Genomic DNA, 27585 nt, shown 5'->3' with positions numbered 1-27585 from the left:
ACAGCTGTCTGATATAGATATACTGTTTAATAACTACAGATCTATAATGGATTACAGAACAGCTGTCTGATATAGATATACTGTTTAATAACTACAGATCTATAATGGATTACAGAACAGCTGTCTGATATAGATATACTGTTTAATAACTACAGATCTATAATGGATTACAGAACAGCTGTCTGATGTAAATATACTGTTTAATAACTACAGATCTATAATGGATTACAGAACAGCTGTCTGATATAGATATACTGTTTAATAACTACAGATCTATAATGGATTACAGAACAGCTGTCTGATATAGATATACTGTTTAATAACTACAGATCTATAATGTATTACAGAACAGCTGTCTGATATAGATATACTGTTTAATAACTACAGATCTATAATGGATTACAGAACAGCTGTCTGATATAGATATACTGTTTAACTACTGATGTATAATGTATTACAGAACAGCTGTCTGATATAGATATACTGTTTAATAACTACAGATCTATAATGGATTACAGAACAGCTGTCTGATATAGATATACTGTTTAACTACTGATTTATAATTTAGATAGTTTATATAAATATACTGTTTAACTACTGATGTATAATGGATTACAGAACAGCTGTCTGATATAGATATACTGTTTAACTACAGATCTATAATGTATTACAGAACAGCTGTCTGATATAGATATACTGTTTAACTACTGATTTATAATTTAGATAGTTTATATAAATATACTGTTTAACTACTGATGTATAATGTATTACAGAACAGCTGTCTGATATAAATATACTGTTTAATAACTACAGATGTATAATGTATTACAGAACAGCTGTCTGATATAGATATACTGTTTAACTACAGATCTATAATGGATTACAGAACAGCTGTCTGATATAGATATACTGTTTAACTACAGATCTATAATGGATTACAGAACAGCTGTCTGATATAGATATACTGTTTAACTACAGATCTATAATGGATTACAGAACAGCTGTCTGATATAAATATACTGTTTAATAACTACAGATCTATAATGGATTACAGAACAGCTGTCTGATATAAATATACTGTTTAATAACTACAGATCTATAATGGATTACAGAACAGCTGTCTGATATAAATATACTGTTTAATAACTACAGATCTATAATGTATTACAGAACAGCTGTCTGATATAAATATACTGTTTAACTACTGATCTATAATGGATTACAGAACAGCTGTCTGATATAAATATACTGTTTAACTACAGATCTATAATGGATTACAGAACAGCTGTCTGATATAGATATACTGTTTAATAACTACAGATCTATAATGGATTACAGAACAGCTGTCTGATATAGATATACTGTTTAATAACTACAGATCTATAATGGATTACAGAACAGCTGTCTGATATAGATATACTGTTTAACTACTGATGTATAATGTATTACAGAACAGCTGTCTGATATAAATATACTGTTTAACTACTGATGTATAATGTATTACAGAACAGCTGTCTGATGTAAATATACTGTTTAATAACTACAGATCTATAATGTATTACAGAACAGCTGTCTGATATAGATATACTGTTTAATAACTACAGATCTATAATGTATTACAGAACAGCTGTCTGATATAGATATACTGTTTAATAACTACAGATCTATAATGTATTACAGAACAGCTGTCTGATATAGATATACTGTTTAACTACAGATCTATAATGGATTACAGAACAGCTGTCTGATATAGATATACTGTTTAACTACAGATCTATAATGGATTACAGAACAGCTGTCTGATATAGATATACTGTTTAACTACAGATCTATAATGGATTACAGAACAGCTGTCTGATATAGATATACTGTTTAATAACTACAGCTCTATAATGGATTACAGAACAGCTGTCTGATATAAATATACTGTTTAATAACTACAGATCTATAATGTATTACAGAACAGCTGTCTGATATAGATATACTGTTTAATAACTACAGATCTATAATGTATTACAGAACAGCTGTCTGATATAGATATACTGTTTAACTACTGATGTATAATGTATTACAGAAGAGGTCTCTTATAGGAAGTGTCTCAGTGTTAACTAGCAGGCCAGTCCTGCAGACCTTATGCATAGTTTAATATCCACTCCTCCACATCTAATCAAACCCTGATCACTCCTCAGAGACACACTGTAACCTGATCACTCCTCAGAGTAACACCACAACCTGATCACTCCTCAGACTAACACTACAACCTGATCACTCCTCAGAGTAACACTACAACCTGATCACTCCTCAGAGTAACACTACAACCTGATCACTCCTCAGAGTAACACTGTAACCTGATCACTCCTCAGAGTAACACTACAACCTGATCACTCCTCAGAGTAACACTACAACCTGATCACTCCTCAGAGTAACACTACAACCTGATCACTCCTCAGAGTAACACTACAACCTGATCACTCCTCAGAGTAACACTACAACCTGATCACTCCTCAGAGTAACACTGTAACCTGATCACTCCTCAGAGTAACACTACAACCTGATCACTCCTCAGAGTAACACTACAACCTGATCACTCCTCAGAGTAACACTACAACCTGATCACTCCTCAGAGTAACACTACAACCTGATCACTCCTCAGAGTAACACTACAACCTGATCACTCCTCAGAGTAACACTACAACCTGATCACTCCTCAGAGTAACACTACAACCTGATCACTCCTCAGAGACACACTGTAACCTGATCACTCCTCAGAGTAACACTACAACCTGATCACTCCTCAGAGTAACACAACAACCTGATCACTCCTCAGAGAAACACTGTAACCTGATCACTCCTCAGACACACTGTAACCTGATCACTCCTCAGACACACTGTAACCTGATCACTCCTCAGAGTAACACTACAACCTGATCACTCCTCAGAGTAACACTACAACCTGATCACTCCTCAGAGTAACACTACAACCTGATCACTCCTCAGAGTAACACTACAACATGATCACTCCTCAGAGTAACACTACAACCTGATCACTCCTCAGAGTAACACTACAACCTGATCACTCCTCAGAGTAACACTACAACCTGATCACTCCTCAGAGTAACACTACAACATGATCACTCCTCAGAGTAACACTACAACCTGATCACTCCTCAGAGTAACACTACAACATGATCACTCCTCAGAGTAACACTACAACCTGATCACTCCTCAGAGTAACACTACAACATGATCACTCCTCAGAGTAACACTACAACCTGATCACTCCTCAGAGTAACACTACAACATGATCACTCCTCAGAGTAACACTACAACCTGATCACTCCTCAGAGTAACACTACAACCTGATCACTCCTCAGAGTAACACTACAACCTGATCACTCCTCAGAGTAACACTACAACCTGATCACTCCTCAGAGTAACACTACAACATGATCACCCCTCAGAGTAACACTACAACATGATCACTCCTCAGAGTAACACTACAACCTGATCACTCCTCAGAGTAACACTACAACCTGATCACTCCTCAGAGTAACACTACAACATGATCACCCCTCAGAGTAACACTACAACATGATCACTCCTCAGAGTAACACTACAACCTGATCACTCCTCAGAGACACACTACAACCTGATCACTCCTCAGAGTAACACTACAACATGATCACCCCTCAGAGTAACACTACAACCTGATCACTCCTCAGAGTAACACTACAACCTGATCACTCCTCAGAGTAACACTACAACCTGATCACTCCTCAGAGTAACACTACAACCTGATCACTCCTCAGAGACACACTGTAACCTGATCACTCCTCAGAGTAACACTACAACCTGATCACTCCTCAGAGTAACACTACAACCTGATCACTCCTCAGAGTAACACTACAACCTGCTCACTCCTCAGAGTAACACTACAACCTGATCACTCCTCAGAGTAACACTGTAACATGATCACTCCTCAGAGTAACACTACAACCTGATCACTCCTCAGAGTAACACTACAACCTGATCACTCCTCAGAGACACACTGTAACCTGATCACTCCTCAGAGTAACACTACAACCTGATCACTCCTCAGAGTAACACTACAACCTGATCACTCCTCAGAGTAACACTACAACCTGATCACTCCTCAGAGTAACACTACAACCTGATCACTCCTCAGAGTAACACTACAACCTGATCACTCCTCAGAGTAACACTACAACCTGATCACTCCTCAGAGTAACACTACAACATGATCACTCCTCAGAGTAACACTACAACCTGATCACTCCTCAGAGTAACACTACAACCTGATCACTCCTCAGAGTAACACTACAACCTGATCACTCCTCAGAGTAACACTACAACCTGATCACTCCTCAGAGTAACACTACAACATGATCACCCCTCAGAGTAACACTACAACATGATCACTCCTCAGAGACACACTGTAACCTGATCACTCCTCAGAGTAACACTACAACCTGATCACTCCTCAGAGTAACACTACAACACTACAACCTGATCACTCCTCAGAGTAACACTACAACCTGATCACTCCTCAGAGTAACACTACAACCTGATCACTCCTCAGAGACACACTGTAACCTGATCACTCCTCAGAGTAACACTACAACCTGATCACTCCTCAGAGTAACACTACAACCTGATCACTCCTCAGAGTAACACTACAACATGATCACTCCTCAGAGTAACACTACAACCTGATCACTCCTCAGAGTAACACTACAACCTGATCACTCCTCAGAGTAACACTACAACCTGCTCACTCCTCAGAGTAACACTACAACCTGATCACTCCTCAGAGTAACACTACAACCTGATCACTCCTCAGAGTAACACTACAACCTGATCACTCCTCAGAGTAACACTACAACCTGATCACTCCTCAGAGTAACACTACAACCTGATCACTCCTCAGAGTAACACTACAACCTGATCACTCCTCAGAGACACACTGTAACCTGATCACTCCTCAGAGTAACACTACAACCTGATCACTCCTCAGAGTAACACTACAACATGATCACTCCTCAGAGTAACACTACAACCTGATCACTCCTCAGAGTAACACTACAACCTGATCACTCCTCAGAGTAACACTACAACATGATCACTCCTCAGAGTAACACTACAACCTGATCACTCCTCAGAGTAACACTACAACCTGATCACTCCTCAGAGTAACACTACAACCTGATCACTCCTCAGAGTAACACTACAACATGATCACTCCTCAGAGTAACACTACAACCTGATCACTCCTCAGAGTAACACTACAACCTGATCACTCCTCAGAGTAACACTACAACCTGATCACTCCTCAGAGTAACACTACAACCTGATCACTCCTCAGAGTAACACTACAACCTGATCACTCCTCAGAGTAACACTACAACGTGATGGATGACTGAGAGACACACTACAACGTGATGGAGGACTGAGAGACACACTACAATGTGATGGAGGACTGAGAGACACACTACAACGTGATGGAGGACTGAGAGACACACTACAATGTGATGGAGGAGTGAGAGACACACTACAATGTGATGGAGGACTGAGAGACACACTACAACGTGATGGAGAACTGAGAGACACACTACAACGTGATGGAGGACTGAGAGACACACTACAACGTGATGGAGGACTGAGAGACACACTACAACGTGATGGAGGACTGAGAGACACACTACAACGTGATGGAGGACTGAGAGACACACTACAACGTGATGGAGAACTGAGAGACACACTACAACGTGATGGATGACTGAGAGACACACTACAACGTGATGGAGGACTGAGAGACACACTACAACGTGATGGATGACTGAGAGACACACTACAACGTGATGGAGGACTGAGAGACACACTACAACCTGATGGAGGACTGAGAGACACACTACAACGTGATGGAGGACTGAGAGACACACTACAATGTGATGGAGGACTGAGAGACACACTACAACGTGATGGAGGACTGAGAGACACACTACAACGTGATGGAGAACTGAAGAGCAGGGAAGGAGCTGGTGATATAGAATATCAATATATTATTTAGATGAGAAAGGTTTGCATCCCAAATGGCAACATATTCCCTTTATAGTGCACCACTTTATAAACCCATAGGGCTCTGATCTAAAGTAGTGCACTATGCAGGGAATAGGGTTCCATAGGGCTCTGGTCTAAAGTAGTGCACTATATAGGGAATAGGGTTCAATAGGGCTCTGGTCTAAAGTAGTGCACTATATAGGGAATAGGGTTCAATAGGGCTCTGGTCTAAAGTAGTGCACTATTTATAGGGAATAGGGTTCAATAGGGCTCTGGTCTAAAGTAGTGCACTATATAGGGAATACGGTTCAATAGGGCTCTGGTCTAAAGTAGTGCACTATATAGGGAATAGGGATCCATGGGCTCTGGTCTAAAGTAGTGCACTATATAGGGAATAGGGATCCATGGGCTCTGGTCTAAAGTAGTGCACTATATAGGGAATAGGGATCCATGGGCTCTGGTCTAAAGTAGTGCACTATATATAAGGAATAGGGTGCCATACGTAACGAGTACGAAAAGTGGAAACAATTTTATGGATGTATCACTTTCAAAAAAAGTCTCTCGAAAACTGTCTGTCTGTATTGAAAACTGTTTTTCCATGTCTGATTGGTTCTGTCTGTATTAAAAACTGTCTCTCCGTGTCTGATTGGTTCTGTCTGTATTAAAAACTGTCTCTCCGTGTCTGATTGGTTCTGTCTGTATTAAAAACTGTCTCTCTATGTCTGGTTGGTTCTGTCTGTATTAAAAACTGTCTCTCTATGTCTGGTTGGTTCTGTCTGTATTAAAACCTGTCTCTCTGTGTCTGGTTGGATCTGTCTGTATTAAAAACTGTCTCTCTATGTCTGGTTGGTTCTGTCTGTATTAAAAACTGTCTCTCGTGTCTGATTGGTTCTGTCTGTATTAAAAACTGTCTCTCTATGTCTGGTTGGTTCTGTCCGTATTAAAAACTGTCTCTCTATGTCTGGTTGGTTCTGTCTGTATTAAAAACTGTCTCTCTATGTCTGGTTGGTTCTGTCTGTATTAAAACCTGTCTCTCTGTGTCTGGTTGGATCTGTCTGTATTAAAAACTGTCTCTCTATGTCTGGTTGGTTCTGTCTGTATTAAAAACTGTCTCTCTGTGTCTGGTTGGTTCTGTCTGTATTAAAAACTGTCTCTCTATGTCTGGTTGGTTCTGTCTGTATTAAAAACTGTCTCTCGTGTCTGATTGGTTCTGTCTGTATTAAAAACTGTCTCTCTATGTCTGGTTGGTTCTGTCTGTATTAAAAACTGTCTCTCTATGTCTGGTTGGTTCTGTCTGTATTAAAAACTGTCTCTCCGTGTCTGGTTGGTTCTGTCTGTATTAAAAACTGTCTCTCGTGTCTGGTTGTTTCTGTCAGGATTTTACAAACAGATAAATTGACTTCTTAGTTTTTATATTGTTCTCAGACCAGTGGTGCATAATGACTTAACCGCTTCTTCCCATTATGATGTAATGTCTACGTCCCAAATTACACCCTATTCCCTATATAGTGCACTACTTTAGTCCAGAGCCCTATGGCACCCTATTCCCTACATAGTGCATTACTTTAGACCAGAGCCCTATGGTACCCTAGTCCCTACTTGGTGCACTACTTTAGTCCAGAGCCCTATGGTACCCTAGTCCCTACATAGTGCACTACTTTAGACCAGAGCCCATGGAGCCCTATTCCCTACATAGTGCACTACTTTAGACCAGAGCCCATGGAGCCCTATTCCCTATATAGTGCACTACTTCTTGAGTAGGTTCAATAGGGTTCTGGTCAACAGAAGTGCACTATATAGGGAATAGGGTGCCATTTGGGACTGGAAAATATGCATAGAGAAGCACCATACTATAGATGGCACCAGTTCTCTTCTGGAAAAACAGACCTTTGTTCTGACCACTAATAAATCCCATGGTTAATCTGTTTAGCGGTCTAATCATCTAATCATATCATTGTCAGATTCTTGCCAAGAAATGTGGACAGAAACTCAAAACAGAATATTTAATGTTTTGCATCCCAAATGGTTTTCTATTCTCTATGTAGTGCACTACTTTTAACCAGAGGCCTACGTAAAGTAGTGCACTATATAGGGAATAGGGAAGCATTTGGAACGTAAATATGGCCTATTCTGTTTGGAGTTGCTGTCCACATTCCTCGGCTAGTATCTGCCTGCAGTCCAAATGTGTAAATATTCTCAATTCGATGTAAATATGGGCCTCACATCAAACGCAGGACTGGAATGAGTGACTCAGGGGTATTGCTACTTCATTTGATTAGCTGTGCAGAGTAGCGCACACACACATACACACACACGCAACCAAACACACACACACACACATAAACAAACACACCCTGCAGGCTATGCTGGCTGCACTGTTTGGTGCTTGATGTGATCTTTATTTAACCAGGAAAAGACCCTTGAGGTTAGAAACATCTTTCTGGAGGGGGAAATGGCAAGAGGTCAGCAGACAGAAGTCCACTTGGTACAGCCAGAAGAGGACTGGCCACCCCTCATAGCCTGGTTCCTCTCTACCCGGCACATCCAGAAGAGGACTGGCCACCCCTCATAGCCTGGTTCCTCTCTACCCGGCACATCCAGAAGAGGACTGGCCACCCCTCATAGCCTGGTTCCTCTCTACCCGGCACATCCAGAAGAGGACTGGCCACCCCTCATAGCCTGGTTCCTATCTACCCGGCACAGCCAGAAGAGGACTGGCCACCCCTCATAGCCTGGTTCCTCTCTAGGTTTCTTCCTAGGTTCTGGCCTTTCTAGGGAGTTTTTTCCTAGCCACTGTGCTTCTACACCTGCATTGCTTGCTGTTTGGGGTTTTAGGCTGGGTTTCTGGACAGCACTTTGTGACATCAGCTGATGTAAGAAGGGCTTTATAAATACATTTGATTGGTTGGTTGATGAAGGGCTTTATAAATCCATCTGATTGGTTGGTTGATGAAGGGCTTTATAAATCCATCTGATTGGTTGGTTGATGAAGGGCTTTATAAATCCATCTGATTGGTTGGTTGATGAAGGGCTTTATAAATCCATCTGATTGGTTGGTTGATGAAGGGCTTTATAAATCCATTTGATTGGTTGATAGTCAGGACAAATGGACTGAGAAACAGGTGTTTTGGTTTCTACACTTCATCTCAGACCAAAGCAGAATCTTGGATCCCAGAAATCTCCGATGCCTCGTTGTCCACAATGCACACGCTCAAGTCCTCACTAAGACATGTTGAACAAATGGTAACCGGTTCTGATCCAGTGGCGTCAGGTAGCCTGGCGGGTTCGACCGCTGGGCCGGTAACCGGTTCTGATCCAGTGGCGTCAGGTAGCCTGGCGGGTTCGACCGCTGGGCCGGTAACCGGTACTGATCCAGTGGCGTCAGGTAGCCTGGCGGGTTCGACCGCTGGGCCGGTAACCGGTTCTGATCCAGTGGCGTCAGGTAGCCTGGCGGGTTCGACCGCTGGGCCGGTAACCGGTACTGATCCAGTGACGACAGGTAGCCTGGCGGGTTCGACCGCTGGGCCGGTAACCGGTTCTGATCCAGTGGCATCAGGTAGCCTGGCGGGTTCGACCGCTGGGCCGGTAACTGGTACTGATCCAGTGACGACAGGTAGCCTGGCGGGTTCGACCGCTTGGCCGCTAACCTGTACTGATCCAGTGGCGACAGGTAGCCTGGCGGGTTCGACCGCTGGGCTGCTAACCGGTACTGATCCAGTGGCGACAGGTAGCCTGGCGGGTTCGACCGCTGGGCCGGTAACCGGTTCTGATCCAGTGGCGACAGGTAGCCTGGCGGGTTCGACCGCTGGGCCGGTAACCGTAAAGGCTGCTGGTTCGAATACCCGAGCTGACAAGGTGAAAAACCTGTCGACGTGTCCTTGAGCAAGGCACTTAACACTAATTTGCTCCAGGGGTGCCGTGCTACTGTAACAGTATAACTTTAGCCCGTCCCCTCGCCCATACCCAGGCGTGAACCAGGGACCCTCTGCACACATCAACAACAGTCACCCACAAAGCATCATTACCCATCGCTCCACAAAAGCCGCGAGGGGAACCACTACTTCAAGGTCTCAGAGCAAGTGACGTCACCGATTGAAACGCTATTTAGCGCGAACCGCTAACTAAACTAGCCGTTTCACATCCGTTACACTACTATGGCTGACCCTGTAGGTAGGCAGTCACCGTAAATAACAACTTGTTCATAACTGACATGCCTAGTTAAATAAATGTTAAATAAATTAACAAAAAATCTGTGTTAAAGTGAGTGTCTTCTCTCATGACACATGAATACATCTTGTGGTTTGGACAACGTACCCCATTCAAACCCTATTCCATGCATAGTGTTCTGGTTCTGATCTGAGCCCTATGGGACCAGAACGACCAGTTACCACAGTCACAAATACACCCAGATCAACATGAGTAGAATAACCCTGTCCTCTGTATCTAGTTTACCACAGTCACAAATACGACCTCTGTATCTAGTTTACCACAGTCAGAAATACAACCAGATCAACATGAGTAGAATAACCCTGTCCTCCGTATCTAGTTTACCACAGTCAGAAATACACCCAGATCAACATGAGTAGAATAACCCTGTCCTCTGTATCTAGTTTACCACAGTCAGAAATACAACCAGATCAACATGAGTAGAATAACCCTGTCCTCCGTATCTAGTTTACCACAGTCAGAAATACAACCAGATTAACATGAGTAGAATAATCCTGTCCTCCGTATCTAGTTTACCACAGTCAGAAATACACCCAGATCAACATGAGTAGAATAACCCTGTCCTCCGTATCTAGTTTACCACAGTCAGAAATACAACCAGATCAACATGAGTAGAATAACCCTGTCCTCCGTATCTAGTTTACCACAGTCAGAAATACAACCACATCAACATGAGTAGAATAACCCTGTCCTCCGTATCTAGTTTACCACAGTCAGAAATACAACCAGATCAACATGAGTAGAATAACCCTGTCCTCCGTATCTAGTTTACCACAGTCAGAAATACAACCAGATCAACATGAGTAGAATAACCCTGTCCTCCGTATCTAGTTTACCACAGTCAGAAATACAACCAGATCAACATGAGTAGAATAACCCTGTCCTCCGTATCTAGTTTACCACAGTCAGAAATACAACCAGATCAACATGAGTAGAATAACCCTGTCCTCCGTATCTAGTTTACCACAGTCACAAATACACCCAGATCAACATGAGTAGAATAACCCTGTCCTCCGTATCTAGTTTACCACAGTCAGAAATACAACCAGATCAACATGAGTAGAATAACCCTGTCCTCCGTATCTAGTTTACCACAGTCAGAAATACACCCAGATCAACATGAGTAGAATAACCCTGTCCTCCGTATCTAGTTTACCACAGTCACAAATACAACCAGATCAACATGAGTAGAATAACCCTGTCCTCCGTATCTAGTTTACCACAGTCAGAAATACACCCAGATCAACATGAGTAGAATAACCCTGTCCTCCGTATCTAGTTTACCACAGTCAGAAATACAACCAGATCAACATGAGTTCAATAATCCTGTCCTCCGTATCTTGTATCTCTGTACCTTCAGTGCTAACGGCTAGCAATACTGTTTCCAGTTCTCTAAAAGCCTCTCACCTTCAGTGCTAACGGCTAGCAATCCTATTTCCAGTTCTCTAAAAGCCTCTCACCTTCAGTGCTAACGGCTAGCAATCCTATTTCCAGTTCTCTAAAAGCCTCTCACCTTCAGTGCTAACGGCTAGCAATACTATTTCCAGTTCTCTAAAAGCCTCTCACCTTCAGTGCTAACGGCTAGCAATACTATTTCCAGTTCTCTAAAAGCCTCTCACCTTCAGTGCTAACAGCTAGCAATCCTCTGTTTCAACATGGTGAGAGAGAGACCAAACACATGTTTAGTTGGTGGAGAAAAAGTGACGTTATTCTTAAGTGTACTGTCAAACTGTCAAACTGCCAAAAGGTATAACTATATAGCTAGCCACCTAACACAACAACTCAAAGTTTCTCAACTTCTGTTTTTGGCGAAGTTCGCGAACTACATAGGTAGAAATTAAGTCGGAGCTACCGCCCAGTAATGTTTGTACCATGTTTTGTGCTGCTACCATGTTGAGCTGCTACCACGTTGTGTTGCTACCACGTTGTGTTGCTACCATGTTGTGTTGCTACGATGTTGTGTTGCTACCATGCTATGTTGTCATGTGTTGCTGCCTTGCTATGTTGTTGTCTAGGTCTCTCTTTACGTAGTGTTGTGTTGTCTCTCTTTACGTAGTGTTGTCTCTCTTTACGTAATGTTGTGTTGTCTCTCTTTACGTAGTGTTGTGTTGTCTCTCTTTACGTAGTGTTGTCTCTCTTTACGTAATGTTGTGTTGTCTCTCTTTACGTAGTGTTGTGTTGTCTCTCTTTACGTAGTGTTGTGTTGTCTCTCTTTACGTAATGTTGTGTTGTCTCTCTTTACGTAGTGTTGTGTTGTCTCTCTTTACGTAGTGTTGTCTCTCTTTACGTAATGTTGTGTTGTCTCTCTTTACGTAGTGTTGTGTTGTCTCTCTTTACGTAGTGTTGTGTTGTCTCTCTTTACGTAGTGTTGTGTTGTCTCTCTTTACGTAGTGTTGTGTTGTCTCTCTTTATATAATGTTGTGTTGTCTCTCTTTACGTAGTGTGTTGTTGTCTCTCTTTACGTAGTGTTGTGTTGTCTCTCTTTACGTAATGTTGTGTTGTCTCTCTTTACGTAGTGTTGTGTTGTCTCTCTTTACGTAGTGTGTTGTTGTCTCTCTTTACGTAGTGTTGTGTTGTCTCTCTTTACGTAGTGTTGTGTTGTCTCTCTTTACGTAGTGTTGTGTTGTCTCTCTTGTCGTAGTGTTGTGTTGTCTCTCTTTACGTAGTGTGTTGTTGTCTCTCTTTACGTAGTGTTGTGTTGTCTCTCTTTACGTAGTGTTGTGTTGTCTCTCTTTACGTAGTGTTGTGTTGTCTCTCTTGTCGTGATGTGTTGTGTTGTCTCTCTTTACGTAGTGTTGTGTTGTCTCTCTTTACGTAGTGTTGTGTTGTCTCTCTTGTCGTGATGTGTTGTGTTGTCTCTCTTTACGTAGTGTTGTGTTGTCTCTCTTTATATAGTGTTGTGTTGTCTCTCTTGTCGTGATGTGTTGTGTTGTCTCTCTTTACGTAGTGTGTTGTTGTCTCTCTTTACGTAGTGTTGTGTTGTCTCTCTTTACGTAGTGTTGTTGTCTCTCTTTACGTAGTGTGTTGTTGTCTCTCTTTACGTAGTGTTGTGTTGTCTCTCTTTACGTAGTGTGTTGTTGTCTCTCTTTACGTAGTGTTGTGTTGTCTCTCTTTACGTAGTGTTGTTGTCTCTCTTTACGTAGTGTGTTGTTGTCTCTCTTTACGTAGTGTGTTGTTGTCTCTCTTTACGTAGTGTGTTGTTGTCTCTCTTGTCGTGATGTGTTGTGTTGTCTCTCTTTATGTAGTGTGTTGTTGTCTCTCTTGTCGTGATGTGTTGTCTCTCTTTACGTAGTGTTGTGGTGTCTCTCTTTACGTAGTGTTGTTGTCTCTCTTTACGTAGTGTGTTGTTGTCTCTCTTTACGTAGTGTTGTGTTGTCTCTCTTTACGTAGTGTTGTGTTGTCTCTCTTTACGTAGTGTTGTGTTGTCTCTCTTTACGTAGTGTTGTTGTCTCTCTTTACGTAGTGTGTTGTTGTCTCTCTTTACGTAGTGTGTTGTTGTCTCTCTTTACGTAGTGTGTTGTTGTCTCTCTTGTCGTGATGTGTTGTCTCTCTTTACGTAGTGTTGTGGTGTCTCTCTTTACGTAGTGTTGTTGTCTCTCTTTACGTAGTGTGTTGTTGTCTCTCTTTACGTAGTGTTGTGTTGTCTCTCTTTACGTAGTGTTGTGTTGTCTCTCTTTACGTAGTGTTGTGTTGTCTCTCTTTACGTAGTGTTGTTGTCTCTCTTTACGTAGTGTGTTGTTGTCTCTCTTTACGTAGTGTGTTGTTGTCTCTCTTTACGTAGTGTGTTGTTGTCTCTCTTTACGTAGTGTTGTGGTGTCTCTCTTTACGTAGTGTTGTTGTCTCTCTTTACGTAGTGTGTTGTTGTCTCTCTTTACGTAGTGTTGTGTTGTCTCTCTTTACGTAGTGTTGTGTTGTCTCTCTTTACGTAGTGTTGTGTTGTCTCTCTTTACGTAGTGTTGTTGTCTCTCTTTACGTAGTGTGTTGTTGTCTCTCTTTACGTAGTGTGTTGTTGTCTCTCTTTACGTAGTGTGTTGTTGTCTCTCTTTATATAGTGTTGTGTTGTCTCTCTTTATATAGTGTTGTGTTGTCTCTCTTTATGTAGTGTTGTGTTGTCTCTCTTTATATAGTGTTGTGTTGTCTCTCTTTATGTAGTGTTGTGTTGTCTCTCTTTACGTAGTGTTGTTGTCTCTCTTGTCGTAGTGTGTTGTTGTCTCTCTTTACGTAGTGTTGTGTTGTCTCTCTTTACGTAGTGTTGTTGTCTCTCTTTACGTAGTGTGTTGTTGTCTCTCTTTACGTAGTGTGTTGTTGTCTCTCTTTACGTAGTGTGTTGTTGTCTCTCTTTATATAGTGTTGTGTTGTCTCTCTTTATATAGTGTTGTGTTGTCTCTCTTTATATAGTGTGTTGTTGTCTCTCTTTACGTAGTGTTGTGTTGTCTCTCTTGTCGTGATGTGTGTTGTTGTCTCTCTTTATGTAGTGTTGTGTTGTCTCTCTTTACGTAGTGTTGTGTTGTCTCTCTTTATATAGTGTTGTGTTGTCTCTCTGTATGTAGTGTTGTGTTGTCTCTCTTGTCGTGATGTGTTGTGTTGTCTCTCTTTACGTAGTGTTGTGTTGTCTCTCTTGTCGTGATGTGTGTTGTTGTCTCTCTTTATATAGTGTTGTGTTGTCTCTCTGTATGTAGTGTTGTGTTGTCTCTCTTTATATAGTGTTGTGTTGTCTCTCTGTATGTAGTGTTGTGTTGTCTCTCTTTATATAGTGTTGTGTTGTCTCTCTGTATGTAGTGTTGTGTTGTCTCTCTTTATATAGTGTTGTGTTGTCTCTCTGTATGTAGTGTTGTGTTGTCTCTCTTTACGTAGTGTTGTGTTGTCTCTCTTTACGTAGTGTTGTGTTGTCTCTCTGTATGTAGTGTTGTGTTGTCTCTCTTTATATAGTGTTGTGTTGTCTCTCTGTATGTAGTGTTGTGTTGTCTCTCTTTATATAGTGTTGTGTTGTCTCTCTGTATGTAGTGTTGTGTTGTCTCTCTTTATATAGTGTTGTGTTGTCTCTCTTGTCGTGATGTATGTTTTGTCCTATATTTGTATTTAGTTTTTTTTATTTTTAATCCCAGGAGGCCTTTTATATATAAGAAAATAACAAAATAATTGAATGTATTGTACATTATTGTCACGCTCTGACCTTAGTTCTTTTATTTATGTCTTAGTATGGTTTTAGTATGGTCAGGGCGTGAGTTGGGTGGGTTGTCTATGTTCCGTTTTCTATGTTGTGTTTCTGTGTTTGGCCTGGTAGTGTTCTCAATCAGAGGCAGGTGTCGTTAGTTGTCTCTGATTGAGAAACATACTTAGGTAGCCTTTTTCCCACTTGTGTTTGGTGGGTGTTTATTTTCTGTTCTGTGTTTTATTTCACCGTTCAGGACTGTTCGTTTTGTCGTTTTTATAGTTTTTTTGTTTCAGTATTCACTATTCGTTATTAAAAAATCAAGATGAACATTTACCACGCTGCTCTTTGGTCCTCTCCTTCATACAACGACCGTTACAACTATGTTGATATGAATCAAAAGACTGTATTTTCTCCCCTTCTTTTTTTGTTTGTGAAGCAAAGACACATCACTCCTGTCGCCCACTCTCAGCTATGATGTGGGCGTGGCCCCGAGGGTCAATACTGGGGACCCAGAGCCTCTGAGTTAATGATCTGCCCACTGTCTGTACTGGGTCCGAAGTTCAAAATGTTTGCAGATGACACAGCGGCTATATCTGCACGCAACGAGCAAAGCAACAAGCTGCACTAGAAGACACGGCTGTAATGGTCCAGGTTACAAAGTGGCTTCAGTGACTCATGTTTGCATCTCAATGTGAAGAGGGGAAAAAAAACTGTCTGTCTGTATGTTATCCACGAAGAGGACAACTGATGCCTCTGGACCAGATGTCTACGTCAGCGGGAGGAGCTCCAGGTGGTATTTTAAGTACCACGGCATCATACTTGATTCCAACCTCTCTTTTAAATGCAGGTGGAAAAAAAGGTAACTCAAATAACTAAAATCAACCAAGCTAATTTCCGATTCATACGAAATAGTTTGACTACAGAGGCAGTCAAACTGTACTTCAATACTATGATACTCCCCCCACTTAACAGACTACTTGACTGGTTGGACCCAAGCTTGCTGTACAACATTAAAACCCATTCAGTCTGTCTACAAAACAGGCTCTCAAAGTGCTTGATAGGAAGCCCAATAGCCATCATCACTGTTACATCCTCAGAAAGCATGAGCTCCTGAGTTGGACAAAGATCTGGTTCTCACCTTCAGTGCAATACACTCACGCATGTCTTGTATTCAAGATCCTAAATGGACCCTGGCCCTCCACTTGATCTGTCTGTGTGCTACGTGTTGCTTTCCCTATGTTTCTCTGTCTGTGTGCTACGCGTTGCTTGCCCTATGTTTCTCTGTCTGTGTGCTACGTGTTGCTTGCCCTATGTTGCTCTGTCTGTGTGTTGCATGTTGCTTGCCCTATGTTGCTTGCCCTATGTTGCTCTGCATGTGTGTTACGTGTTGCTTGTCCTATGTTTCTCTGTCTGTGTGCTACATGTTGCTTGCCCTATGTTTCTCTGCATGTGGTCACTGCAGAGTAACACGTCTGTATTGTTGTTTAATAGTTTATCCTAACAAGGCCAGAGACTGAGGTTATATTGTTGTTGTAATAGTTTATCCTAACAAGGCCAGAGACTGAGGTTGTATTGTTGTTGTAATAGTTTATCCTAACAAGGCCAGGGACTGAGGTTGTATTGTTGTTTAATAGTTTGTCCTAACAAGGCCAGGGACTGAGGTTGTATTGTTGTTGTAATAGTTTATCCTAACAAGGCCAGGGACTGAGGTTGTATTGTTGTTGTAATAGTTTGTCCTAACAAGGCCAGGGACTGAGGTTGTATTGTTGTTGTAATAGTTTGTCCTAACAAGGCCAGGGACTGAGGTTGTATTGTTGTTTAATAGTTTATCCTAACAAGGCCAGGGACTGAGGTTGTATTGTTGTTGTAATAGTTTATCCTAACAAGGCCAGGGACTGAGGTTGTATTGTTGTTGTAATAGTTTATCCTAACAAGGCCAGGGACTGAGGTTATATTGTTGTTGTAATAGTTTATCCTAACAAGGCCAGGGACTGAGGTTGTATTGTTGTTGTAATAGTTTATCCTAACAAGGCCAGGGACTGAGGTTGTATTGTTGTTGTTTAATAGTTTGTCCTAACAAGGCCAGGGACTGAGGTTATATTGTTGTTGTAATAGTTTATCCTAACAAGGCCAGGGACTGAGGTTGTATTGTTGTTTAATAGTTTATCCTAACAAGGCCAGGGACTGAGGTTGTATTGTTGTTGTTTAATAGTTTATCCTAACAAGGCCAGGGACTGAGGTTGTATTGTTGTTGTTTAATAGTTTATCCTAACAAGGCCAGGGACTGAGGTTGTATTGTTGTTGTTTAATAGTTTATCCTAACAAGGCCAGGGACTGAGGTTATATTGTTGTTGTAATAGTTTATCCTAACAAGGCCAGGGACTGAGGTTGTATTGTTGTTGTTTAATAGTTTATCCTAACAAGGCCAGGGACTGAGGTTGTATTGTTGTTGTTTAATAGTTTGTCCTAACAAGGCCAGGGACTGAGGTTGTATTGTTGTTTAATAGTTTATCCTAACAAGGCCAGGGACTGAGGTTGTATTGTTGTTGTAATAGTTTATCCTAACAAGGCCAGGGACTGAGGTTGTATTGTTGTTGTAATAGTTTATCCTAACAAGGCCAGGGACTGAGGTTGTATGGTTGTTGTTTAATAGTTTATCCTAACAAGGCCAGGGACTGAGGTTATATTGTTGTTGTAATAGTTTATCCTAACAAGGCCAGGGACTGAGGTTGTATTGTTGTTGTTTAATAGTTTATCCTAACATGGCCAGGGACTGAGGTTGTATTGTTGTTGTAATAGTTTATCCTAACAAGGCCAGGGACTGAGGTTGTATTGTGGTTGTAATAGTTTATCCTAACAAGGCCAGGGACTAAGGTTGTATTGTTGTTGTTTAATAGTTTATCCTAACAAGGCCAGGGACTGAGGTTATATTGTTGTTGTTTAATAGTTTATCCTAACAAGGCCAGGGACTGAGGTTGTATTGTTGTTGTTTAATAGTTTGTCCTAACAAGGCCAGGGACTGAGGTTGTATTGTTGTTTAATAGTTTATCCTAACAAGGCCAGGGACTGAGGTTGTATTGTTGTTGTAATAGTTTATCCTAACAAGGCCAGGGACTGAGGTTGTATTGTTGTTTAATAGTTTATCCTAACAAGGCCAGGGACTGAGGTTGTATTGTTGTTGTAATAGTTTATCCTAACAAGGCCAGGGACTGAGGTTGTATTGTTGTTTAATAGTTTGTCCTAACAAGGCCAGGGACTGAGGTTGTATTGTTGTTGTAATAGTTTATCCTAACAAGGCCAGGGACTGAGGTTGTATTGTTGTTGTAATAGTTTATCCTAACCAGGGACTGAGGTTGTATTGTTGTTGTAATAGTTTATCCTAACAAGGCCAGGGACTGAGGTTGTATTGTTGTTGTAATAGTTTATCCTAACCAGGGACTGAGGTTGTATTGTTGTTGTAATAGTTTATCCTAACAAGGCCAGGGACTGAGGTTATATTGTTGTTGTGTAATAGTTTATCCTAACAAGGCCAGGGACTGAGGTTGTAATGTTGTTGTAATAGTTTATCCTAACAAGGCCAGGGACTGAGGTTGTAATGTTGTTGTAATAGTTTATCCTAACAAGGCCAGGGACTGAGGTTATATTGTTGTTGTAATAGTTTATCCTAACAAGGCCAGGGACTGAGGTTATATTGTTGTTGTAATAGTTTATCCTAACAAGGCCAGGGACTGAGGTTATATTGTGGTTGTAATAGTTTATCCTAACAAGGCCAGGGACTGAGGTTGTATTGTTGTTGTTTAATAGTTTATCCTAACAAGGCCAGGGACTGAGGTTATATTGTTGTTGTAATAGTTTGTCCTAACAAGGCCAGGGACTGAGGTTATATTGTTGTTGTAATAGTTTATCCTAACAAGGCCAGGGACTGAGGTTGTATTGTTGTTTAATAGTTTATCCTAACAAGGCCAGGGACTGAGGTTATATTGTTGTTGTAATAGTTTATCCTAACAAGGCCAGGGACTGAGGTTATATTGTGGTTGTAATAGTTTATCCTAACAAGGCCAGGGACTGAGGTTATATTGTTGTTGTAATAGTTTGTCCTAACAAGGCCAGGGACTGAGGTTGTATTGTTGTTGTAATAGTTTGTCCTAACAAGGCCAGGGACTGAGGTTGTATTGTTGTTGTAATAGTTTGTCCTAACAAGGCCAGGGACTGAGGTTGTATTGTTGTTGTAATAGTTTATCCTAACAAGGCCAGGGGCTGAGGTTGTATTGTTGTTTAATAGTTTCTCCTAACAAGGCCAGGGACTGAGGTTGTATTGTTGTTGTAATAGTTTATCCTAACAAGGCCAGGGACTGAGGTTGAAAATTAGCCGGTTGGCTAAAACCGTCACTTCTACCGAAACGTTGATTAATGTGTCCCTGTAAAAATACAAAATAAACTCAAACTCCTTAATATTATTATAGCAGTTTGTGCGATTTAAATAAACCTACAATGACAGGCTTGAATCTTATTAAAATCTATATTTTATGTCTTGTTTTGCTGTAATCTAACTGGTGGAGCTTTTATTAGACGATAAATAAGAGTCACGGCAACATTTCCTCTCTTTCCCAAACATGTGCTGACGTTGAACGAGGAAACGCTTCCTCATTAGCAGTCTAATTGGGGACATTACATTTCAACGTGTGTGTCTGTGTGTGTGCGTGTGTGTGTGTGTGTGTGTATGTGGTGTGTGTGTGTATGTGTATGTGTATGTGTGTGTGTGTGTGTGTGTGTGTGTGTGTGTGTGTGTGTGGACAGTAACAGACAGATCTAAATGTTCTCGGGAACTGACTCAATGTTCTTTTTGAAACCAGTATTTGGGGCACGGCCATTTTGGAACCATGGCGATCACTTTGGTAATGAATGTTTTACACTGAAATCAAGCAGAACACAGACAAGCACACAGAAGGACACAGACAAGAACACACAAAGACACAGACAAGCACACAGAAGGACACAGACAAGCACACAGAAGGACACAGACAAGCACACAGAAGGACACAGACAATCACACAGGAGGACACAGACAATCACACAGAAGGACACAGAAGGACACAGACAAGAACGCAGAAGGACACAGACAAGCACACAGAAGTACACAGACAAGCACACAGAAGGACACAGAAGGACACAGACAAGCACACAGAAGGACACAGACAGGCACACAGAAGAACACAGAAGAACACAGACAAGCACACAGAATGACACAGACAAGCACACAGAAGGACACGGACAAGCACGCAGAAGGACACAGACAAGCACACAGAAGTACACAGACAAGCACACAGAAGGACACAGAAGGACACAGACAAGCACACAGAAGGACACAGACAGGCACACAGAAGAACACAGAAGAACACAGACAAACACGCAGAATGACACAGAAGGACACGGACAAGCACACAGAAGGACACAGACATTCACACAGAAGGACACAGACAAGCACACAGAAGGACACAGACAAGCACACAGAAGGACACAGACAAGCACACAGAAGGACACAGACAAGCAAACAGAAGAACATAGACAAGCACACAGAAGGACTAAGAGAAGCACACAGAAGGCACACAGACAAGCACACATAGCGACAGACAAGCACACAGAAGGACACAGACATGAGACATTATGAACCTATAAATGTCTCAGCCAAACTTTTTTACAGCTCTAATATTCTCTATGGATCTCTCCATCCTGCCCTGAAACCTTCAACAAGGTCTGAAGCCCTGATACCTTCAACAAGGTCTGAAGCCCTGATACCTTCAATAATGTCTGAAGCCCTGAAACCTTCAACAATGTCAGAAGCCCTGATAGCTTCAATAATGTCTGAAGCCCCGATAGCTTCAATAATATCTGAAGCCCTGATACCTTCAATAATGTCTGAAGCCCTGAAACCTTCAATAATGTCTGAAGCCCCGATACCTTCAATAATGTCTGAAGCCCTGAAACCTTCAATAATATCTGAAGCCCTGATACCTTCAACAATGTCTGAAGCCCTGATACCTTCAATAATATCTGAAGCCCTGATACCTTCAACAATGTCTGAAGCCCTGATACCTTCAATAATATCTGAAGCCCCGATACCTTCAACAATGTCTGAAGCCCTGATACCTTCAATAATATCTGAAGCCCTGATACCTTCAACAATGTCTGAAGCCCTGATACCTTCAATAATATCTGAAGCCCTGATATCTTCAATAATGTCTGAAGCCCTGAAACCTTCAATAATGTCTGAAGCCCTGATACCTTCAATAATGTCTGAAGCCCTGATACCTTCAATAATGTCTGAAGCCCTGATACCTTCAACAATGTCTGAAGCCCTGATACCTTCAATAATATCTGAAGCCCTGATACCTTCAATAATATCTGAAGCCCTGATGCCTTCAATGACACCTGCTCTCTTTTCATGTAAAGTACGTACGTGATTCATCCTGTGCGTCCAGTCACCTGCGTGGACCTGTGTTGTGTTTCATTCCTTCGGGCTCAACCCTGATATTCGATCTGTAGAACCCATAGGTACCGTGACACGCGTGTATGTAAAGGCTGTTAAATGCATGCCAAACGCCAGCCTATTCCCTATCTAGTGCTCTGGGCCCTGGTCAGAAGGGGATCTCTACAGAGGTAAACAGGGTGCCATTTAGGACGACTCTGTTTCACACCTCAAAAAACATAATCAGATCATTTTGTTATTGTTTCTATTTCCGTGTTCTTTTCAATGGAAGATTTAATTACGTGAATTGTTAACATGATTCACTAACTAATACGCTATAAAACAAACCTGATGTTATTTTCTCTCACCTGATTATTTCCTACTAATGCGATGTCGTCTGCAAGCGTGTATCTTGATGAGGAAGTGATGTCACAACGAGTAAGCTGGTGTGGAGGTGTGTTGTTGTGTTTCATTCATCTTACTGAAAACAGGTATGATATGAATATGAATATGTATTCAGTCTCATACTTACTGAAAACAGGTACTATGTGAATATGTATTCAGTCTCATACTTACTGAAAACAGGTATGATATGAATACGAATATGTATTCAGTCTCATACTTACTGAAAACAGGTACTATATGAATATGTATTCAGTCTCATACTTATTGAAAACAGGTATGATATGAATATGAATATGTATTCAGGCTCATACTTACTGAAAACAGGTACTATATGAATATGTATTCAGTCTCATACTTACTGAAAACAGGTATGATATGGATATGTATTCAGTCTCATACTTATTGAAAACAGGTATGATATGAATATGAATATGTATTCAGGCTCATACTTACTGAAAACAGGTACTATATGAATATGTATTCAGTCTCATACTTACTGAAAACAGGTATGATATGGATATGTATTCAGTCTCATACTTATTGAAAACAGGTATGATATGGATATGTATTCAGTCTCATACTTATTGAAAACAGGTATGATATGAATATGAATATGTATTCAGGCTCATACTTACTGAAAACAGGTATGATATGAATATGTATTCAGTCTCATACTTACTGAAAACAGGTACTATATGAATATGTATTCAGTATCATACTTACTGAAAACAGGTATGATATGAACATGAATATGTATTCAGTCTAATACTTACTGAAAACAGGTATGATATGAATATGAATATGTATTCAGGCTCATACTTACTGAAAACAGGTATGATATGAATATGTATTCAGTCTCATACTTACTGAAAACAGGTATGATATGAACATGAATATGTATTCAGTCTAATACTTACTGAAAGCAGGTATGATATGAATATCTATAGTCTCATACTTACTGAAAACAGGTATGATATGAATATGTATTCAGTCTCATACTTACTGAAAACAGGTATGATATGAATATGTATTTAGTGTCATACTTACTGAAAACAGGTATGATATGAATATGTATAGAGTCTGATACTTACTGAAAACAGGTATGATGTGAATATGTATCCAGTCTCATACTTACTGAAAACATGTATACACACTCAGGTTCTGATCCAATGCACATATTTCTAAGTGGGTCGCTAGTTCATATTAGAACAGAGTGTATGTACGCTGAGTGTGCGAGGCTACGATCCCTTATTGATGTCACTTGTTAAATTCACTTCAATCAGTGTAGATGAAAGGGGAGGAGATCACATTACCTCCCCAGATAATTATCTTCGGTCATTGTCACAGCCGTGTATATTCTCCCCCATGACGGCTCTCAAGCAACTACATTGGACTTCTGCAAACTGGAAACCACATATCCTGAGGCCTCATTTATTGTAGCTGGGGACTTTAACAAAGCACGTTTTAGGAAAACGCTACCTAAGTTCTATCAAAACGTTGCCTGCAATACTCACGCTTCAAAAACTCTCGACTGTTGTTACATTGTTACCATTGTTATGGCTACAAGGCCCTCCCCCGCTATCCCTTCAGCAAATCAGATCACGACTCCATTCTGCTCCTCCCTTACTAAAGGCAGAACTCAAACATTAAGTACCCGTGCTAAGGTCTATTCAACGCTGGTCTGACCAATCAGAATCCATGCTTCAAGATAGTTTTGATCACAAAGACTGGGATATGTTCCGGGATGACTCTGAGAATAACATTGTGTACACTGATACGGTGACTGAGTTCATCAGGAAGTGTGTAGGGGATGTTGTTCCCACTGTGACTATTAAAACCCACCCAAACCAGAAACAGTGGATAGATGGCATCATCCGCGCAAAACTGAAAGCGTGAACAACCACATTTAACCACAACAAGGTGACTGGGAATATGGTTTAGTATAAACAGTCCAGTTATGTCCTCCGTAAGGCAATCAAACAGGCAAAAGGTTAGTACAGAGATAGAGTGGACTTGCAATTCAATGGCTCAGACACGAGACGTATGTGGCAGGGACTCCAGACCATCTCGGATTACTAAGGGAAAGCCCACGTCTCGGACACCGACGTCTTTCTCCCGGACTAGTTAAACACCTTCTTCTCCTGCTTTGAGAATAACACAGTGCCCCAGGCAAGGGCCGATCCTGAGGACTGTGAGCTCTCGTTCTCCGCGGCCGACTTAACTAAGACATTTAAGAGTGTTAATACTCGCAAGGTTGCCGGCCCAGAATGCATCCCCCTAGCCGCCTCTACAGAGCATGAGCAGACCAGCTGGAAGGTGTGTTTACGAACATATTCAATCTCTCCCTATCCCAGTCTGTTGACCCCACCTGCTTCAAGATGGCCACCGTTGTTCCTGTACCCGAGAGAGCTAAGGTAACTGAACTAAATGACTATCGCCCCATAGCACTCGCTTCTGTCATCATGAAGTGCTTTGTGAGGCTATATTTAATCCCAAGTGCAGGGGTTTTAGAAAGGGTTCATGCTATAACAGCAAATGTCTCTAAGTCACCCCAACTTCAAGACAAATCAAAAGGTGGTTGACCCTGACTAATTGCAGACACTTGTCATATTATACTACATAGGCAAGATCTGTTGTGTTTATGAGCTACTGAGAGTCTCTTTACCACCTCTGCTTCTGCACACTACTAAAATGACAAAATGATTGAGAGAAGAGACATTTTAATATAGCCAATTCTCATTTTATGACTTAAAAATCAACATGTCCATTATGTAGAATACCTGCCTGAATGACTACATGAATGACTACATGAACACCTACATGAATACCTACATTAATTACTTCATTAATACCTACATGAATGACTACATGAACACCTACATGAATGACTACATGAATAACCAATTTAATTAATACATGGGTGACCACATTAATGACTACATGAATTACTACATGAATAACTACATGAATGACTACATGAATGACTACATGAACACATACATGAATACCTACATGAATGACTACATCAATACCTACATGAATGAATACATGGGTGACCACAAGGACGACTACATGAATACCTACATGAAGGACTACATTAATACATGGGTGACCACATGAATGACTACATTAATGACTACATGAATACCTATAGGAATTAATACATGGGTGACCACATGAGTGACTACATGAATACATACATTCCAATGTGAAGGACTACTTAAATACCTACATGAATGACTACATGAATGACTACATGAATACCTACATTAATGACTACATGGGTGACCACATTAATGACCACATGAATACCTACATGGATGACTACATGAATGACTACATGAATACCTACATGAATGACTACACAAATGACTACATTAACACCTACAAGAATGGCTACATGAATACCTATATGAATACCTACATGCATACCTACATGAATGACTACATTAATGCCTACATTAATGCCTACATGAATGACTACATGAATGCCTACATGAATGCCTATATGAATACCAAAAAGCATACCTACATGAATGCCTACATGAATGACTACACGAATGCCTACATGAATGCCTATATGAATACCAAAAAGCATACCTACATGAATACCTACATGAATGCCTACATGAATGACTAAGCCTCTTGTGATTTACACACAGGTAGGCATATTAGATTTCAAGATAAATAGTTACAGCAGCAAAATAGGGAAGGAACGGAAAAATAAATGACCAATGAGGAATAACAGTAATGGTTTTACTGACAAATTATCCTGTAACATGATATCCTTTACACGGAATAGGACGCCTTCTACTGATCTACATCAGCTAATGTCAAATAAATACTGTCTATTAAACAGAACTGTAACTGCAAGCTGCAGTTTTCATGGAACCAGTCAGCCGGCCAGATAGTACCAGTCGGCAGGCCAGATAGTACCAGTCGGCTGGCCAGAAGGGACCAGTCAGCCAGCCCGATAGTACCAGACGGCAAGCCAGATAGGACCAGTCGGCCGGCCAGATAGGACCAGTCGGACGGCCAGATAGGACCAGTCAGCCAGCCAGAGGGGTCAGCTGGCCAGATAGTACCAGTCAGCTGGCCAGAAGGGACCAATCGGCAGACTGTTTCAATCTGGTTGACCAATTAAAAGATTGGGTGGTGTACAGAAGATAACCCTATTTGGTAAAAGACCAAGTCCATATTATGGCAAGAACAGCTCAAATAAGCAAAGAGAAATGACAGCTCCATCATTACTTTAAGACAAGAGGATAAGTCAATCCGAAAAATGTCAAGAACTTCAAAAGTTTCTTCAAGTGCAGTCACAAAAACCATCAAGCGCTATGATGAAACTGGCTCTCATGAGGACCGTCACAGGAAAGGAAGACCCAGATTTACCTCTGCTGCAGAGGATACGTTCATTAGAGTTAACTGTCTCTCATGAGGACCACCACAGGAAAGGAAGACCCAGAGTTACCTCTTCTGCAGAGGACACGTTCACCTCAGTTAACTGCACCTCAGATTGCAGCCCAAAGAAATACTTCACAGAGTTCAAGTAACAGACACATCTCTACATCAACTGTTCAGAGGAGACTGGCGTGAATCAGGACTTTTTTGGTTACTACATGATTTCATGTGTTAGTTCATAGTTTTGATGTCTTCACTATTATTCTACAATGTAGAACATTTATTGACAATTACATGAAGTTGATGCAAAGAGTCAATATTTGCAGTGTTGACCCTTCTTTTTCAAGACCTCTGCAATCCGCCCTGGCATGCTGTCAATTAACTTCTGGGCCACATCCTGACTGATGGCAGCCCATTCTTGCATAATCAATGCTTGGAGTTTGTCAGAATTTGTGGGTTTTTGTTTGTCCACCCGCCTCTTGAGGATTGACCACAAGTTCTCAATGGAGATTAAGGTCTGGGGAGTTTACTGCCATGGATCCAAAATATCTATGTTTTGTTCCCCTAGCCACTTAGGTATTACTTTTGCCTTATGGCAAGGTGCTCCATCATGCTGGAAAAGGCATTGTTCGTCACCAAACTGTTCCTGGATGGTTGGGAGAAGTTGCTCTCGGAGGATGTGTTGGTACCATTCTTTATTCATGGCTGTGTTCTTAGGCAACATTGTGAGTGAACCCACTCCCTTGGCTGAGAAGCAACACCACACAGGAATGGTCTCAGGATGCTTTATTGTTGGCATGACACAGGACTGATGGTAGCGCTCACCTTGTCTTCTCCGGACAAGCTTTTTTCT

Source organism: Oncorhynchus mykiss, chromosome 7 (assembly GCF_013265735.2).
Source record: "Oncorhynchus mykiss isolate Arlee chromosome 7, USDA_OmykA_1.1, whole genome shotgun sequence".
Classification (NCBI taxonomy): domain Eukaryota; kingdom Metazoa; phylum Chordata; class Actinopteri; order Salmoniformes; family Salmonidae; genus Oncorhynchus; species Oncorhynchus mykiss.
This window is presented reverse-complemented; position numbering follows the sequence as displayed.